At 40.7% G+C, this 14,773-nt stretch overlaps 1 long non-coding RNA gene across 1 annotated transcript; it reads left to right on the top strand.

Moving 5' to 3' along the window:
* Positions 1-2,268: 2,268 nt before the first annotated feature.
* LOC142363763 (uncharacterized) lies at positions 2,269-5,888 on the top strand. Its single transcript, XR_012765933.1, has 2 exons — positions 2,269-2,369; positions 5,613-5,888. It is a non-coding gene; the product is annotated as an uncharacterized LOC142363763 (long non-coding RNA).
* The last annotated feature ends 8,885 nt before the right edge of the window (positions 5,889-14,773 follow it).

Here is a 14,773-nt window from a genome sequence, read left to right as displayed (position 1 = left end):
GAACTTCAGCATGGCAGGACTCCAGAGCAAGCAAGTGCACGGCAGTGGCACGCATTCCTACTGGCTGTGAACACCTTCTGTACAGCTCACACAAACCGTACCAAACCAGCAGAAGGGATATTTTGGATTTCTGGTACATCCAGTATTGCTTCCAGGTCATAAGCATTCCCCTGATTATCCACTGAAAAGTTCTATGCTTCCACTGAGCAGGAGTTTGCCACGTGCATGTTGTCCCCTTCTGTACCTGGATGGGGGTGGCTGGGCCATTCAGGAAGGGACCAGCACAAAGTTCTTGAACTCCACGAGACACCACCACACCATTTCCAGCCGGGCAGTGCACCCAGAAGCTGGTACAACATGTGAGCTTCCTACTAACACAAGGCTTTAAAGTGAGATACACCTTCAGAAAGTGAGGATAATAAGCAGAATTTTGTAAGTGTTTTTACAGCTTTGTTAAAATTTTAGCTCACTATCTTTTTCTACTCAGCTGACTCTTTCTACTTCAGCTGATAGCAAGCACATAGTGCAACTCTAGCCTTGAGACAGAAAAATAGTGACCGGACAGTGAAAAGCTATCAGCCTCAGCAAACCTGCAGATACTATGGTTCACTGACTATCTAAATTGCACTCATACAGCTCTCATCATACGAAATATGCTGGGAAAGTTCAGGGACAGGTTAACCTGCCATTGATTTATGAACTTTATAACTTTTTTTTTGTTTTGCATGTAAGTTTCTAGAAAAGGGTCTGTTTTTATTTTTAAAGCAGTTCTGAAGTAAGCTAGATATCAATGGAAGCTGTCAGATACCGAGTAACAGGATTTTTCTTATCCTTGTTTTGGTTTGGGTGTTTGTTTTTTTTTTTAACAGAATGAGAAGAAATTATTTCTCCAATAAATCCTCATTTGGTGTTTCTAAATGCTGGTCAGGACAAGCCTCCTCCAGGAGTTTAAATTCCTCTAGTCCATTCAGCCTTCTGCCTGTTGGCTGCAGCTACCGACAAAGGCTTATTTAATGAGTGCCAATTGTGACAGTACATTTTGCAATGCTGAAGGACCAAAGGGCGCACAACTTGCTCCGAGAAAAATGCCTCGTCTCAACTGGGGAGAGTGTGAAGCAAAAAAACCCACAACAAAAAAAAAAAACAACCAGTATTTAGGAACTTCTGCCTGATGAAGACTGCAAAATATTTCAGACCTCATTAGAAAAATACAGTTTCCCTGTTCCTCTTGTTTCATACACTGTGCAGGCAATGAACACATACGCTGTCACAGTCGTATTTTATGGGCTCTTTTTTTCCCCCAAACCTTCGTACCTCAGATTTGAACTTTAAACTTGTGACAGTGTTATGTTCATTAGAATAAGAATCACTTGCTATTTCCATTGCAAAGCTCCCCCCCAGAGGTTATCTTAGCTGTTTTATAAATCATATCAGGAGGAAAGTTGGCATAAAGGTTGACAGCTCACTCTAGATAATCATTTCCCCTTCTTTTAAGTGACTGTAAGGAGAAAGAAGCGTGTACCTTGCCAGTTCAGCTTTTAGTGGTCAAGCATCCACATCTAACCACCACCAACACGCTGACTAAATTAGCTTTTAAGTACTTCAGTGAAATGCAGGAAAATCACAATCCTGCTCAGAAGGAGAAAGAATCTCCAACATTCATCAGCTATCAAGCTGCATTTTCTGCACCCTCCCAGGGCAGAGCTCATTACACAGAATGGCATGAACTTCAAAGCCCTCTGACATAGGCTAGCACTTGAAGGGAGGCTGGGGTTTAGATTACTGTTGATTTATCAGCTTCCTCGAGGGTCGGACTGATTAGACTAATGGCTTATATGGGATATGATTTCAGGAGAAAAGTCCTGTATCGTGGGGGTAGACAAATAAAACAAGTTACTTCTTGCAGGAAACAGAAGCTACAACTCCGGGCAGCAGCCTATTAAGTAGAAACTTAAATAGAATAAAACAGGCACCAAAAGAATCCTGGGTTTGGGAGAAAATATCACCTCGTATATTATACTTTTTCTACACACATTAATAAAACTAAACCCTGGGCAGAGAGACTGAAGCAGTCCAGAAACGGTGCCAAATCTTCCCAGGCTGAGTTAGAAGGGAAAAAAATAAAAGCAAGAGAACTGTCCCTTTAACACTGTGCTTCACCATGACCTGATTACAGGCTTTCTGCAATCAATAAGAATCTTCCGCTGTTTCTACTGGACTTTGGAGCCAGCGTGTTTGGAAGAGAAGTGTTCACCATAGCAGGTAAAGTGAGGGGTCACAGGCAGCAGATGTAAAGCCTTTCTTGGAAGTTGGTAGTGATAGTACCAAGTATTAAGAAAGAAAAAAACCTGAGGATACTAACTTAAAATGTAAGTATGAATCATTTGCTAATCACTGCATCTACCCCTGAAATTGTTGTCTGTTATTTAAATAAGGATAATAAGACTGTCCTTTACAAAACGCATAATCCCGAAAGTGTGATCAGTAACTAAGATACAGGAAGCTTATTTTCTCACTGTCTCATAACACGGAATCAGAAGACAAATTCAATTCAGTGCTATTAGGAGGAATAAAATTGAACTCTGAAAAAACAATACCTTTTTACCCAACACATAATTGGACTTTGAAATTAATTTCTCTCGGAAGCCAAAAACTTGACAAGATACAAAAAATTACTGGATATTCACACAGACAATGAAAATTATATAGAGATTTATTAATTTTGAGGAAGAAATATTTGGAAAAGATGTTAAATTTTATACTTCAGATATTTAGCAACTGTAAACTGACCAGCCAAAACTGACAAGGACAATTAACAGTTCAATTTGGTTAGCAACAAATAAATAGTGAACTGTGGTGGTGTGGAAATAAAGGAACTTCTGAAATTAGAACAGAATCTGAATCTTAGGCAATGACTTGAATGAAATACTGCCAGTTAAAGTGATATTACATAAAATATTACACATTACAGATATGACTAACTCTCAGTCTTCTCACACTTTTATTAAGCTGATCTTAGCTTATACAACACTTTCAGGAACCAGATGAACCTTGTATCTAGTACATCCTGGTAGTTTCAGAGCTTGGCAGCCTATTTACATTGATGGAAGAGATTATACATAAATAATAGAGTTATTTACACACATAAATCTTAAAAAGACAAAGGATTACATGAGACACCACGCAGCAATGTGGGTCAGAGTTGAAGGCATGTTTGCAGATAGGCGGGAGGGCATTGAACAGCTTCCACCAACAACTCCTTGCTACATGGTGATAGGTGTTTATTTTCCAGGGCTGTCAGGCTCCATCAAGTCCACATGAAGAAGATATTTTAAAATGCACAGATTCCTAGTCTGGTGCAAAACCACTAAGTAATGTTTACCCAGTTTTTTGACATGAGGAGTTTTCATTAGCAGGAGCAGAGCTGGGTGTGCACTTGCTGTTAAGCAGATATTATGCCTAGCTCTCACCTGTCACTGGGTTCAATGCTGAGAAACAGAACTGGGAGGAAAATACGAAATCAATACTGTGTTTGCTCTAAAGGAAGCAAGGAGGCAAGGAAATTCTGAACCAAAGCCTCTGCATCATTTCTTTGACCTAACTTCTTGTTACCTGTATTGCATTAACTGGCAAACTACACAAAAACGTCACTTCACGCTCACTGAATGCAAATTCTTGGAAATGAAACACAGGAACTATTAAAAAAGAAGCAATGATTTGGGGGAAGAAGGCCCATATCTAATTTCTAGTGAAACTACCTTAAGCATGTAGTAGTTAGAACTGGCTTCATTTTTCATGTAGCCATTAACTTCTTTAATGAGAATCTGCTGGAACAAAGATGCAGCTATTTCAGAGCCTGGCCGGGCTTTGTTATTGCAGTTAAGACCGAAGTGTGCTTTTAACTTTGTAGCTCATGATGAAATAAAGTTGTTGCATCAGTGGGAGTTCCTGGCAACACTGTCTTTGATTCCCAGAGATGAGCTTGCCTTGGGTAATTTCACAGAAAACAGTGCAATGCGGCTGGGTGCCGAGGTCAGTGACAAGCTTAGGACACAAAATAAGAATCACTTGGGCCCATTGTCCCCAGGAGCACAAAGCATCTTTCAAGAAGACAGCAGTATTCTTCCCGCACTGGGAAACCAGCTTCTCCCTGTGTTGCTGCTTGTTTTTAGCTTGGGTCAGAGATGCGAAAAGGCTAACGTGGTACTCACTCCTCCCTTGCACCTCCCTGGCAGTTTCTAAGGACATAGATTCATTTCACCATGTAAGCTCTCTGAGAGAGAAAAAGACCATTCATGGGTGCCAGCAATTATTTGAATCATAGCATCATCAAGGTTGGAAAAGACCTCTAAGATCATTAAGTGCAACTGTCAACCCAACACCACCATGCCTGCTAAACCATGTCCTGGAGTGCCATACCTACACATTTTTTGAACAGCTCCAGGGATGGTGACTCCACCACTTCCCTGGGCAGCCTGTTCTAACGCCTGACCACTCTTTCAGCCAAGAAATTTTTCCTAATATTCAATCTAAACCTTCCCTGATGCAACTTGAGGCCATTTCCTCTCATCCTATCACTAGTTACTTGGGGGAAGAGACCAACACCCACCTCACTACAACCTCCTTTCAGGCAGTTGTAGAGAACACTAAGGGCTCCCCTCAGCCTCCTCTTCTCCAGGCCAAAAAACCGCAGCTCCCTCAGCCACTACTCATAAGACTTGTTCTCCAGAGCCTTCACCATCCTTGTTGCTCTTCTCTGGACACGCTCCAGCACCTTAATGTCCCTTTTGTACCAAGGGGCCCAAAACTGAACACAGCATTCAAGGTGCGGCCTCGCCAGTGCCAAGTACAGGGGCATGATATTTTGTTTGATATCTTGTCTGGCACAAGAAATGCCTGGGAAACAGCCATTCATGTCGCGGTCTGTTTCAGTGAGAATTAAATATCAACGATTCTAAAAGGCCATTTACATTTTGCGTTTGATTTGCACACTGGAGATAATCTTCTTCTTGTAAAGGTGCAGTTTACGCAGAATTCATAACAATGCCTGATACTCCAGTTACATGTCCGCTTTCCGAAAGCATCAGTGTGCCGTGGGATGAAAATATTGCCTTGTTTACTCCAGACTCACCTTAAACCCCACACACAGATTTTACACGGCCTTTTAGCATTTTGCTGTTATAGATGCCAAGCCATTAGTATGCCCGCCCTCTTGTAATAACCTGAAGTTCTTAAATTAAATGTTTATGATTATGGCTGTACTTAATTGTTTCTTGAATGTGGACAGTTCAATACAATTTCTAACCTGCACACGGTTGCCGCCTGGGGGCTGTGAGTCATGTTTGTTTTAAAAAAGGCAGCACTCCCAGACTGTCACTCACCTGGGTTATTAGAAACAGAGCACTTTAAGAATTACTCTGCCACCTCCTTGCCTCTAAATATAGCCAGCGTGCGTGGGTCTTAAGTGATTTAGCTAGTCTGAGAAAAGGTCTCATTCCAAATAATCAATTACAAATCCATCATTTTAAGAACTATGTGGGCCTCGGGCCAAATGCATCTTGGATGTAATACCTTTGACTCTTTAATGCTGATATTAATTATTTGTATTACAGCTCCAGATCCTAACTCAGAATGAGATTTCTTTGCACGAGCAAGTAGCAAGACCTGTTCCGAAGAGCGAACTATTTAAGTAGGCATGATGGACAAAGAGCAGCAGAAAATCATCATTATTCCCTGCTTCACGGATGGGAAACTGAAAGACAGATTCAACGACCCGCCAAGGGTCACACAGCGAAAAAAGTAATTCATAAATCCCAGCACAAGGTCTTAAGCCATGAGATTTCCTCTCATTCTTTAATCAATAATAAAACACCACAGATGTCTAAGAATCTAATATCTACAAAATTGCTACAAGGTCTATAGGCGCGATACAATTAATTTCCATTAAGAGCAATAAGATGTGAGGGCACTCTGTACTGACCAGAAAAGTAGGTCTTGCAGAATTTGCAGTTTTTCAATATTGTTTTTGAACAGAGTATAAAAATCTGGGATAGTCTAATTAAAATAAAAATAAGTGGAAACAGTTGCCAAACATTTGACCCAAGGTAAACCTAAAGTAACTGATTCAGGAAGTAAACCAATTTTCTGAAAAAAAATCAGGCCTAGAAAAAGCAAAGTTTGTAAGTGAAAATACTTAGAATGGATTTTCCTTTTTTAAACCAGAGCATTGTTTCAGAGTGTTATGTGTTCTGTTGCCTTGACTTTTAGCGCTGTACTCAGCTACATTTTTTAACTCCCTCCTCCCCTATTAGCCAAAAGGATTACCAAGGGAAATTCCCAGATTCACCTGCCTGAAGGATTTGATTTCAGGAAGAATGTCAAGTACCAAAGAGCTTGCAACATGCCCACATGAATTGCATAAGTCAGTATCTGCAGGTTGTAAGGAAGAAGTTAAGCACCGTGGGAGAAGTTCCACTCACCCAGCCCCTATCAGGCCAACACAGGGAGCTTCCACAAATACCTGAACTCATTCTACCCAAATCGCTCTGTAGTTTCTTTCAGGTATTTCCCCAAATGTAACAGGAATTATTACTAGGTTGTGCAGTATATAATCAGGCCTCAGCATGTACACAGTATAACCTTTGCATCTTCCTTTCATCCTCTCTTATTGCTTGTTAAACTACTAGTAAAAGTAAAAAAAAACCATACTACTGCTCCAACATAAGGCTGACTCTTGCAATGAGTTATGGTTATGTCTAAATTTGTGCACAATACGCACATTATTGACATTAATGCAATTGCACAGTTAAGCATAGCTATCCACTTTTAGGTGTCATGACAGGTCTGACTTTTATTTTATGCTTTTAAAGTACGTAGCTAAACTGGAACATGTAGCTGCTGCTCCAGTTAAAATATCAAATCACAGTACTCATGTTATTTTTAATAAAGCACGCTACATTTAGAGCACTGATGCCACAACAGAAGTGGGGAAATTAAACCACATTTCACTACAACCTGTCCTAATCCTCAACCATTGCCAATACGTAAATCAAACTGATAAAAGACTCTAAGAAAACCCCTGGCTAGTACATTTTAACCACCACTCATTTTGCAGAAAGACATTGCGAAACAATACTATTTTCCTTCCTTTCAGTGTTAAAGAATGAATGTTCGTTCTCTAAGGAATTTACACAGGGAGTTGACCAGTATTCTTTGTTAAAACTATTGCGCAAAAATCCTGAAGTGGAAAATTAAGTTTGCTGCTTTGTAAGAAAAGTCGAGATTCCTGGCTGGCATGGACTTACTCAATGGAAACTTTGTCCCATCAGTGTTTATTCTGATAAGTTATCTCTAGCTGTTACAGGGTAAAGTTCTTTGGAAATATATGCCATTGCTATCACTCTCTGCACTTGTGAGAGTTAAACTGCAGATAGGCCCTACTCATTCAACATCCACTCCATGAATCTTCTTTAGCACCAGGAAAATTTAGGTTTAAAGGAGGTGCCACTACTTGTAACTGGGCTTATTTTTCAAAAGCACAAAAATAATTGAAATCTTCGCGAGCCACTTCAGCTGAGTGTAAGCCATATCCCACAGTTAGAAAAAAAAAATCTGTTTTCTTCTATAGGATTTGTATCAGGTCTATTGCAGTGGAAGAAAAAGTCAACTGCTCTTACTTCTGCAAGCATGGTAGTCCAAGGACTTGACTTCAAGTGAGTATCAGCCCATTAAGCAATCATTACATTTTAAGTGTTTCTGAACATATCATAAAAGGTCATGAGACTTTCTAGATGGCTTGTTTATTCAATGAAATTTAGTAAAGGAATGAAACGTGCACTGATGCTCATGGAATTAACGGAATGTTGACAGAGTTTAACGGGACCTTCTGTGGAAGGCCAGTATCAGAAAGCCCACATTCAGTCAAATCAGGCCCCTCTAATGTTCCTTTGACCTCCCTTATGTAGCATTAACATCAATTTACCTGCCTTGTCATGGAAAGAGTAGAGAGAATACTGAGTGGTAAGAAGGAGTGATAAGAGTCCCTGAACTGGCTTCAAAAGTAGAATAGGCACCATTTCAGAGAGGCTATTTAGAGGCTAAAAATCAAACAGTGCATCTGAAAATTCAGAATTAAATGACTGAAGTAACTTCATGAAGGGTTTAAAGAAAACATGAACTAAGAGTAATGGTGAACACACACACAATTTAAACATATGGGGCCAGAATTGGCCCTTGGGTTATAAGGTTATGCAGGGCAGAAAAAAGGGGTTCCTTTATGCTGCTGAATAGTTGTTAGCATTGGCTGCTGTAGACTGGGAAGGCAATGAAGTGACTGTGTCGTGCAATGCACTGCTAACAGCTGAGAAAAATGGAGGAAGGATGGGAAAAAAAACTACACCTCCAAAGTAGGGATAGTCACTGAACTTTTTCACAAGTTAATGATGTAACTGTTATGAAGTTAAGGGGCAAATCCTGCAGTCTTGCCTAGGAAGAAGAGTCAATTTCAGCGCAAGGGAGGACAGGACTTGGTTTCCATCCTAGAGTAAGCACAACATCTGAAGCTTCCTCTTCTAAAGGCTGTCCATCGAAAAGGATGGATTAAGCGTTACAACAGATGCGTGGGATAAAAACCACTCCGTGAATGCCTGGGAGTGGTGCTCAGCAACAGGCTTCAACAGAGCTACTGAGTTGAGACAGTCGTTGGTTTCTAGGTCACAGAGTCCAGACGACAGGGAGCTAGAAGGACTGTGTATGGTTCATGGACTTGAACTTCATTGACTTTAGATACAGAGTTTTCTGGAAAAGGTTATTTAACATTTAATGAACACGAGGTCTAAAGGAGTTGATCTTTTCATTGTCTTTGGTAGACTTCGGATCACAATCTGAAAGATCAAAAGCTACTGCACACAGAGGCATTTATAGAGCGCACAAGGCAGAAGTGGAGCATCAAATCTTCATCCCTGCTATCATAATGTCAGGATGGCTAGTGACCAAAAGTCATCATCTGACAATTAGTTGTTCAGCTGGCTGTTGAAACAACTTCAGGATCTTAGTTCACTTCCCAGCAAATGACAGTATGTGACTGTTGCAGCAATATTTTTGTCAGGCTTCAGAGGAGGATCCAAGAACTGAGTTGTCATCATTGACTAGTTATTCTCTCACCTCTTCTTGTAGATCGTTCAGGTCGTTGTTGAGGTGGGTATAACAAGCTCTTCTATTCCCACCCTTGGAATAAGGAAGGGGGGAGCAACACACTAAGTATTATCTGCCCTTTTAGGAAGATTGTCATTTGCCTGTCCCACCTCTGATTTAGTTGTCTGGTTAATCAGGTAACTCTCTACTCAGTACAAAGCATCACAAATTGAACTTGGCCAATATGGACCATATAATTATTATTGAAGCAAATTTTATTTGTTCATGTCTCATTAATTACTGCATAACTGGCCTCAGTGTGACTGTATGTACAGTGCTCCATGCTGTGCACACCTGAGAAAAAGGTTATGATTCTGCATGGTCCCTTGCTGAGTCTGAACAGTACAGCACAAAACATAAAAATATATATACACAAAAAGTCCCTTTTAGTGTTAAAGCAGCCTTTGAAAACTGTCTGTTGGAGATCTGTTTCCTAGACTGTTTCTCTGAGCTCAAATGGGCTATAAAGTTTCAGGAAGAAAATATGTAAAAGGCATGAATACGACTCCTATTTAATAACTTGTTGACAACTGTCAGGAAGATCATCTGATGAAACAGAAACAAATTAATTTCTTTGACAAGGCAGTAAATGTATCTGCACACATATAAATATTTTTTGTCAATAAAAGCACCATTTTCAAACATACTCGCACAAACACTAACAGTGTGAGCGCACACACATACAGAATCTTGTGGCATTGAAATCAAATACATCACAAAAGAAGCACTGCCCTAAAAGAAGCAGTGAGGGTGCAATGAAAACCCACCAAAGCAAATGAACCAACTCTGAAATGAGGATACTTTAGTAACTGGGTGTCTACCATATTGCAGTGCCCAAATATATAACCATCCAAACATGGTTTGTGTGATAGCAGTCATACAAACTCACTAGAAGTAGTGAAGCAACACTACTACAATTTTCCCTTCTCTTAACATACATCCCCTTGCTTATCTGACTGAATTCTAATCCAGGATTTTTGGAAGGCAAATTACATTTAAATAATAGCATTAAGAACATGGGTCTCTATGATTCATTCCACTTTTTGTGTTCCATGCTCCCTCACAGCATACAGATCCTCAGTTTGTAGCTTCTTGCAGCTTCTTTACTTCACTGGAGTTAAAAGTCTAGGTCATGATCTGCATACTCTTGGACGCTTTTGCCAGGGCACTATGACATGGACTAGGAGGAGAATGTACATCAGGTACCTTCACTTGTTCTGTTCTTAGGATACAGTCAATCACATTTTCCAACTCTCTTCAACACGTAATCCCACCAAAATCCCTTACTCCGCTTCACAAGAAAGTAATTTTTCTTGTACAAAGACAGTTCGTGCTACCATTAGAGGCCAATATTGTCCTTTGCAAACATGCATCTTTGTGGAAATTACGATGGTGTGAAGAGCATCAAGAGCTCAGTTCACAGTACTCTTAGTATAGTTACCAGGTTGGGAAGCAAATCTTCCACAGAAAGGGCAAAATCCTGCTGTACTCAAAGTGTGAAGCTGATTTTTTCTCCTTTAGGAACACTTTCTCATCCTCTCTTGCCACAGAGCTCCTACAGTCATTTTATACATATACATATACATATACGTATATGTATACGTATACGTACACATATACATATGTTGATGATTTACTACAGCTACTGTTAGGGGTGTATTTTTCCCTCAGCTTCGAATATACACAAATACATAGTAAAATGCCTTAGACAGCAGGAGAGTGGCCATCCCTGCTGAAAGAAGGCAAGGTTATTGCTTTGCAATCCCTCCCATCTAAGGAGGCACATACGATTTTTCATGGCTCAGAAAAGCAGCAGGAAGAAACTTGGTTTTGCTCCATGAGGAAATCACCTGCCCTAGATCTGTACCATCTGACAGGGTGACAGCTTCTCTCCCGCTCTGAATTCAACGCTCTTGGTCAGAGTGCTGGAGATGGGAGGAGGAAAGGGGTGAATTCCAGCTCTTGCCCTGCCACATGGCAGAATGAAGCTCTGTTCCTCCTGCTCACCTCCACCCCAGGCAAGGCCTGTGGATACCTTCTCCACAGAAGCGCACAAGGGAGTATTTCAGAGCTCCCGTGTGCAGTGCACACAGGTAAGAAAAACTTGCCCTAAATGTGAAAAGACAGATTACAGCAGGGAAAAAACAACAACCCAACAAAAACTCGCACAGCTACCAGAACCATGTTATTGAGGATGCTATTTGTCACCTCCTGTATAATAGAGCATACATTTCGAAACAGGCTGGCAATTCCATTTCATTCACTTCTTCTCTTTCCTATTCCACAAGTGTCATTGAAAGTAAGCAGCAAAGTCACCCTCTTCATGAATTTCTCAAACTGAAATGCTCTCCTGAGGATTGTTATCCTGCTGCTATGTGATCTAGTCTGGAAGCCTGCATGTACCAAATTAAAGAGAACTCTATGAATCAAAGCTGTGAGACTTGATACTGAGGTATATAATGAGCACAAGAGCACACAAGGCCCAGTCCTGCTCCCACAGAAACGAGCAGCAAGGGTCTGATTCTGATTTTGCTTATCCAGCTATAAATCAAGAGCAACTTCACTGAAGCACACATCAGTAAAAAGTGAACAAGCAGTCTTTCAGCCACTAAATCCCCAACATATCATGCGCTGTATTTAGTACAAAACATTGTCCCAGCTTGACTTTGCCTGCAGGGTCATCCTGGGGGAAAATGCTGAGGAAATGTTCGTACTGTGTCTTAAGAGAAAACTGGTTATGATACAGTGGAGGAGTGGGTTAGCAGAGCCTACTGAGCACCCGCCAACTGCCCATCTGCAGAAAAAAAGAAGTAGGGATCCTTCTCAGAGACCAGACTATGCTAGACTACTTCTCTCCCTCTGCTATACTGCCAGATCCTCCTGAGTCAAGAGTTGGAGGCAGGATTTGACAAGATAGCTATTAAGAGATTCCATAAAATTTTATGTGTTTATGAGCACTCTTTATTCAAGCTAAATAGACACTGCAGCTGAATATCCCTTTGTATGGTGAGATTTAAAACAACATAGGACACCAAGTTAAGCCACAATGTTGTATCAGCCAAGAGATTTTCACCAGGACTAATTAGAACTGCAATGGCAGGGAAATTAATTAATTGCAACAGAGTGTCACAGAGTTATCATGGCTTGGGGGTAAAAAAAGAAGTTGTATTTTTGCTAAGGCACAGTACTCATCCAAATGGCAAAGTTGGAGCTATGAGAAAGAAAATTGCCGATTTCTACCAGAGGAACGTATTATTTTGTGATGTTCTTTGTAAATGGGATTGCACCAAAGAACATCATCGCTACTGGAGAGAATAATTGAACCCCTGTCTTATCACCTCTTTATCTTTTTAATGAGAATTGCCTGGCAAAGCACCATTCACTGGGTCACAACTCTGCCCAAAGAGGATTTGTGTTTGGCTAGTGACTGAATATGAATCTGTAGCTTATTATTACTGAGCGTTATATGGACCACTAAAAGAAAAATGGTCCTTGTCCCAACTAACTTTTAAATCACTTACACAATTCCTTTTTTTTACAAGCTAAAACACAGAGCAAGACGCAGACTCTTGTCTTGCTGCTGTGTTTTGTTTGTTTTTATTTCCCATCCCAGGGCTTTAGGGAGTGTGTCTCTGCTAAGTACTTCTGCAGCTGTTCAAAAGCAATTTTACTGCACAATGCAGTATCTGAATAATTGTCTCAGGTGACTATTAAAGCCTACTGCTGCACCATAAAACCACGAGGAGTAATCTTGCACCACAGCAGAAAATACCCAACAGCCAACCCTGCAGAGTGTCGTTCCTGTTAGCAGAGAGCTACCGCAACCGAGTGAAGATCCAGGAAGACAGAAAGAGCATGGGGAAGACTCTGGACCTTAAATTGTGCTTTTTCTTGCCAACTAAGCAAAAGTTGCGGATTGTTAAATATTGAATTGTTTGTATTCATCCCTAGCCAACTGAAGTCAATGGACTTACATTAGGGAGGACTTTAACCCATTATATGTGAAATGTTTGTCTTCTCCTTTCCCTCTCTGTGTCTCCTTATAGACTTTTATATACCGCAGTAAAGGAACCCCTTTAAAGCCTAACGCATGGTAATATAGTTTAATTGTGGTTGGTTGGCCTGTTGGGGATAAAATGTGCTGGTTCCAGGTAATTTTGCTGACTCTAAACTTGGCTCTGTACAGAGAGCTGAGGGAGGGCAAGTTGCTAATAAAAATAGCTGTGCTACCTGGGAAGGCTTTGCATACTGCAAAGGTACTGTTGGAGTAGGACCTATAATTGCATATAATTGATTTTTTAAAACAATGATGTTTGGCTCACACTAACTACACAGTTTGCCTCTTCACTCTTCAAGAACAACTCACACACAAATTGAACTCCCAGACAAGCACACTTTGGGCACGCATTCCTCCTGGAGCAGAATGCACTCACTCTGCATTCATTACACAACTTCTTTCAGGCCGTGAGTTGGAGACAGCTGAATTGCTGAAGGCGGGAACCTCCAGCTGTTGTTTCTTGCAGGATGTCAACAGGCACCCAAAAACTGGGGGGCCTCTTTCCTCTTCCCACATCCTCTGATCTGGTACTTGTACCAAATCCCACCCACAGTCCTACCACCAGATCAGTGATAGAAGCCAGCTGGCAGGACAGGCGATTACTACTGATCAATCTCTTGCGTACATCGAACCTTCATTTTCTTCTTTCAGATGGTTACTCCTCAAAAATAACCACCCATGAAGGAGTGCAGGTTTCCTTGCCTGCCTTTAGCTTTCATGAGCATCCCCAAACTGCCAGGCAGAAGATGCCTAAATACAGTTCACGTCCCATTAGTGATATATATACAAAGTGTTGAGAAACTCTAATTTTAGATGACTGAAAGTGAGTGACAGGGCCATTTAGCCTATTGATATTCAACTGTGAAATGAACCCAGTTAAGATTAACAGTGAGTAAACCTTCAGACCATCAGAGAGCGGTTTAGCACTCTCGTGGAAAAACGAGCTTGCTTCAATCCACAGGGCCTAGCTCTTTCACTGTCTTACATAAATATCTACATCTACACAAGTACAAAATCCTTGCAGTATGATTTGGGAGCACTTTAAAAGTTAACTTTATAACTTTACCTATTTGTCCATAGACATACCAGGTCTGGATGTCTACAGGTATCTCCAGTATCTGTAAAGCTTTTGATTATTTACTTCCAGGAATCCCTTGTCTGCAGAGATACCTTGGCAACTTCTTGCCGAATACTTTTTATCATCTCTGCATCTTCTTAGTAGCTCACTTAAAATTACTGTAATCCTTCCATGTGCATTTGGAGTGAGACTTTAGCAAGAAATCTTCCAGGCTGGTCTCCAGCTTTATAATTTTCTTGTGCCTCTAGAGCAGAGCAGTAGTAACAATAACAAGGAAAACCTACCGGACTCTTCTATTAATGATTAACACCTCAGTGTCTCAAAAATCAGGTTGGTCTCTACACTTTTTTCAATCCGTGAAGTGAAACTTGGTAACTTTTCTGCTTTTGTAATGGATATATTTCTCCTGCTACTTCAGTGTTATTTTAAAGGATCAGATTTTGTTC

Source organism: Opisthocomus hoazin, chromosome 1 (assembly GCF_030867145.1).
Source record: "Opisthocomus hoazin isolate bOpiHoa1 chromosome 1, bOpiHoa1.hap1, whole genome shotgun sequence".
NCBI lineage: Eukaryota > Metazoa > Chordata > Aves > Opisthocomiformes > Opisthocomidae > Opisthocomus > Opisthocomus hoazin.
This window is presented reverse-complemented; position numbering and strand designations above follow the sequence as displayed.